This window comes from Cebus imitator, unplaced genomic scaffold, assembly GCF_001604975.1.
Source record: "Cebus imitator isolate Cc_AM_T3 unplaced genomic scaffold, Cebus_imitator-1.0 Scaffold188, whole genome shotgun sequence".
Classification (NCBI taxonomy): domain Eukaryota; kingdom Metazoa; phylum Chordata; class Mammalia; order Primates; family Cebidae; genus Cebus; species Cebus imitator.
In genome coordinates this window covers 1,339,634-1,344,444 of record NW_016107503.1, presented here as the reverse complement: position 1 = coordinate 1,344,444, position 4,811 = coordinate 1,339,634, and the positions used below count along the sequence as shown (strand labels likewise).

The window sequence follows — 4,811 nt, the reverse complement described above, 5'->3', positions numbered from 1 at the left end:
CGGTCCCAGCCCCGGCCCCAGCCTCGGTCCCAGCCTCTGTCCCAGCCCCAGCGCCAACGCCGGCACCAGCCTCCGACCCTGCGGCCACAGTGTCCATGACGGCGGCTCCTGGCCGGACCCCCGCCGCTGCACAAGCTCGGGCGCAGACCCCAGCGCTCGCTCTGCCTGGTCCCGCTCTCCCAGGGCCCTTCCCCGGCGGCCGCGTGGTCAGGCTGCACCCAGTCATTTTGGCCTCCATTGTGGACGGCTACAAGCGGCGCAATGAGGGTGCTGACCGAGTTATTGGGACCCTGCTGGGAACGTGGACAAACACTCAGTGGAGGTCACCAATTGCTTTCAGTGCCGCACCATGAGTCAGAAGATGGAGTGGCTGTTGACATGGAATTTGCTAAGAACATGTATGAACTGCATAAAAAAGTGTCTCCAAATGAGCTCATCCTGGGCTGGTACGCTGCAGGCCATGACATCACAGAGCACTCTGCTAGTCCATGAGCACTACAGCTGGGAGGCCCCCAACCCCATCCACCTCACCGTGGACACAAGTCTCCAGAACGGGCGCATAAGAATCAAAGCCGATGTCAGCACTTTAATGGGAGTCCCCGGGAGGACCATGGGAGTGATGCTCACACCTCTGACAGTGAAAGATGCATACTATGACACTGAACGAATTGGAGTTGACCTGATCACGAAGACCTGCTTTAGCCCCAACCGAGTGATTGGACTCTGAAGTGACTTGCAGCAAGTAGGAGGGCCATCGGCTCCATCCAGATGCCCTGAGCATGGTCTTGCAATACGCAGAGGACGTACTGTCTGGAAAGGTTTCAACTGACAATACAGTGGGCCGATTCCCGATGAGCCCGGTTAACTGAGTACCCAAAATAGTTCGTGATGACTTTGAGACCATGCTCAACAGCAACATCAATGACCTGCTGATGGTGACCTACCTGGCCGACCTCACACAGTCACAGATTGCCCTCAATGAGAAACTTGTAAACTTGTGAATGGGCCCCAGGCAGTATACCTGCCGGTCTAGGTCTCAACCCCAGGACTCAGAAGTGAAGGAGAAATGGGTTTTTTTGTGGTCTTGAGTCACACTGAGACAGTCAACTGTGACTCTAATAAACAGCCTACCTTTTGTAAAAAAAAAAAAAAAAAACCTCAGAGATTTCATCACCACCAGGCCTGCTTTACAAGAGCTTCTGAAAGAACCACTACACATAGAAAACAACAACCAATATCAGCCTTTCCAAAAATATACCAAAAAGTAAAGAGCATCAACATAATGAAGAATTTACATCAACTAATGGGCGAAACAGCCAGCTAACATCAAATGCCAGTATTAAACTCACATATATTATTATTGATCCTAAATTTAAATCAACTAAATCCCCCAATCAAAAGACACAGCCAAAACCCATCGCTATGCTGCATCCAGACCCATCTCACATGCAAGGATACACAAAGACTCAAAACAAAGGGATGGAGAAAGATTTACCAACCAAATGGAGAGCAAAAATAAATAAATAAATAAAAAGCAGGAGTTGCAATTCTCACCTCTGATAAAATTGACTTTAAAGCAACAAAGATTAAAAGAGGCAAAGAAAGACATTACATAATGGTAAGTGGATCAATGCAACAAGAAGAGCTAACGATCCTAAATATATACGCACCCAATACAGGAACACCCAGACACATAAGACTTATAAAGGGACTTAGACTCCCACACAATAATAGTAGGAGGCTTCAACATCAATATTAGACAGATCAATGAGACAGAAAATTAACAAGGATATCCAGGACTTGAACTCAGATCTGGAACAAGTAAACTTAATAAACATTTATAGAATTCTCCACTTTAAATACACAAAATATATACTCTTATTAGCACCACATCACACCTACTTACAGGTTTAAATGAAATATTGATTGGCTGCTTGTTTGTTATTTTCTTCCCTCATTTTTTTCCTGTCTCCATTATTAAGCACAATTATTGGCATAAAAGAGGTTTTCAATACCCATTTTTAGACTGCATTCTAGCCTGGGCAATAAGGCAACACTCCCGTTCTCTCTCCCTCTTCCTCTTCCTCTTTCTTCCTCTTCTTCATTCTTTTTTTTTTCTTTCTTTCTCTCTTTCTTTTTTTCTTTCTTTAAAAAAAAACAAGTCTGTGAAAACTGAATTATATTCAAATGTTTACATTTAACACAACAGTTTTAATATAATTATGGCTATTCCCAAGACAATTGCAAAAAAAAGTTTTGCTCACACATCTGAAAATAATCTGAAAATTTTAAATTATTAATTCCCTCCCTTACTGCCACTTCTAGACTTCCCCGTCTCAGAAATACGAACCTCTTCTGAATTACTCAAGCCAAACAACTTCTTGTCATCTCTCACATTTATCCGTCAATCAGCAACACATGCCACCAAGCATCATTCCTCCCCTGAAATATTGCAGTAGGCTCCAAACGGGGCCCATGCTTCTGTTTATTGTCCACAGAGCAGCCATAGTTATGTGTGGACAGTGTATGCTGGGTCACATTCCTCTCTTTAACATTCTTCAAAGGATTCCGACTGAAGTTAGAATACAATCAGAGCTCTTTCCCATTGTCATAGGTCCCTGCCTGCTCACCAACCCCTTGTTGTACCTCATTTCTCCTTAATCAAAATAAATAAATAAATAAATAAATAAATAATAAAATTTCCCTTTATTACTGCAAAAGTTATGACTGTGTTGAACTAAAAGATGGATAAGTAAGAGTGAGAAAGGTGTTGATAAAGCCTTCAGAGACTTGCTGGATGCTCCTTTCTGAGATTCAGGTGACCAGAGTCAGGCAGATACATAGGGAGGGATAGGAAATAGAAGCTTTAAAGAAAATCATTATCTAGGGAAAACAAATGAGATCAAAAGTCAGTCCCGAGCTGAACAGGGTGATCAATTAGTATTTCTGTGTCTACTGGTGGCAAACATAAGAATCTCATCGGAATAAAAAGATCTTCCCTCATGTAAATGCCTCAGGAGCCCCAGTACTGTCTGAGAGTCTAGTCCTTCATGGATACAGAGCATTCAGCTGAGCACAACACCAAAATCACTTACTACAAGCATAGACATTTCTTTGGTCAAAGTATCCGTGCATGGTAGAAATGCACAATTTTCTCCTCTCTCTGCTGCCCATATTACAACTATATTAGGAGGACAGCTCATTTTCAATGACCAGCGAATCACCATGCTTGTGTTGTTTCTAAACCTCTGGAGAGGGTTATCTATCTACAGTGATAAAGCCGCACACCAGTTCTGGTAAATGTCTGATGGAGGTACCCCAAAGGAAAAACTGAATTTCCTGCTGTGAGAGGTGGCAATTTTATCATCATTCTTTGCAATATTACTGGGCATGGGAGACCGTTTTATTTCCTTTACCTTAATTTCAGGTTACTCCCATGTCATATAAGGTTAACACTAGCTACTTTGTTAGTCCATTATCACATTACTAGAAAGACATACCTGAGACTAGGTAACTTATAAAGAAAAGAAGTTTGATTGGTGCACTGTTCTGCAGGCTGGATAGGCTTCTGCTTCTGTGGAGGCCTCTGGAAACTTACAATCCCTGCAGAAGATGAAGGGGAAGCAGGCATGGTCTTTACTTGGCCTGAGCAGGAGAGAGAGAGAACAAAGGGCTAGCTGCTATACATGTTCAAACAACCAGATTTCATGAGAACTCTATGACAAGTACAGAAAAGGGGAAGTCTTCCCCATGTTCAAACACCTCCCATGAGGCCCTTCTTCCAACACTGGGAATTACAATTTGACCTGAGATTTGGTGGGGACACAGAGCCTAATCACATTATTCTGCCCCTGGCACTTCCCAAATCTCATGTCCTTTTCACATTTCAAACACAATCAGGTGTTCCCAACAATATTAGTCTGTTTTCAGGCTAGTGATAAAGACATACCCGAGACTGAGAAGAAAAAAGAGGTTTAATGGACTTATAGTTTCACATGGCTGGAAAGGCCTCACAATCATGGAAGAGAACAATGAGGAGCAAGTCACAGCTGACATGGATGGGAGCAGGCAAAGAGAGAAAGCTTGTTCAGTGAAAACCCCCTTTTTATAACCATCAGATTTCATGAGACTTATTTACTATCATGAGATCAGCATGGGAAAGACCTGCCTCCATGATTCAATTACCTCCCACTGTGTCCCTCCCACAACACATGGGATTTCAAGATAAGATTTGGGTGGGGACAAAACCAAACCATATCACCCACAGTCCCCCAAAGTCTTTTGTTTTTGTTGAGACGGAGTTTCACTCTTGTTACCCAGGCTGGAGTGCAATGGTGTGATCTCGGCTCACCGCAACCTCTGCCTCCTGGGTTCAAGTAATTCTCCTGCCTCAGCCTCCCGAGTAGCTGGAACTACAGGCATGCACCACCATACCCAGCTAATTTTTGTATTTTTAGTAGAGAAAGGGTTTCACCATCTTGACCAGGATGGTGTTGATCTCTGGACCTTGTGATCCACCCGCCTCAGTCTCCCAAAGTGCTGGGATTATAGGCATGAGTCACTGTGCCTGGCCTCCCTCAAAGTCTTAATCTATTCCAGCATTAATTCAAAAGTCCAAGTCCAAAGTCTAATCTGAGACAAGGCAAGTACCTCTGCCTATGAGCCTGTAAAATCAAAAGCAAATCACTTACCTCCAAGATACAATGGGGGTATAGGCATTGGGTAAATACTTATTTTCCAAAAGGGAGAAATAAGTCAATAGAAAGGGGCTACAGACCTTATGCAAAACTAAAACCTAACAGAGCAGGCAT

General features: G+C 43.4%; 1 pseudogene; it reads left to right on the top strand.

The window, feature by feature from the left end:
* The window catches only part of LOC108316375, a 2,083-nt pseudogene extending 942 nt beyond the window's left edge, over positions 1-1,141 (top strand).
* Positions 1,142-4,811: the final 3,670 nt, after the last annotated feature.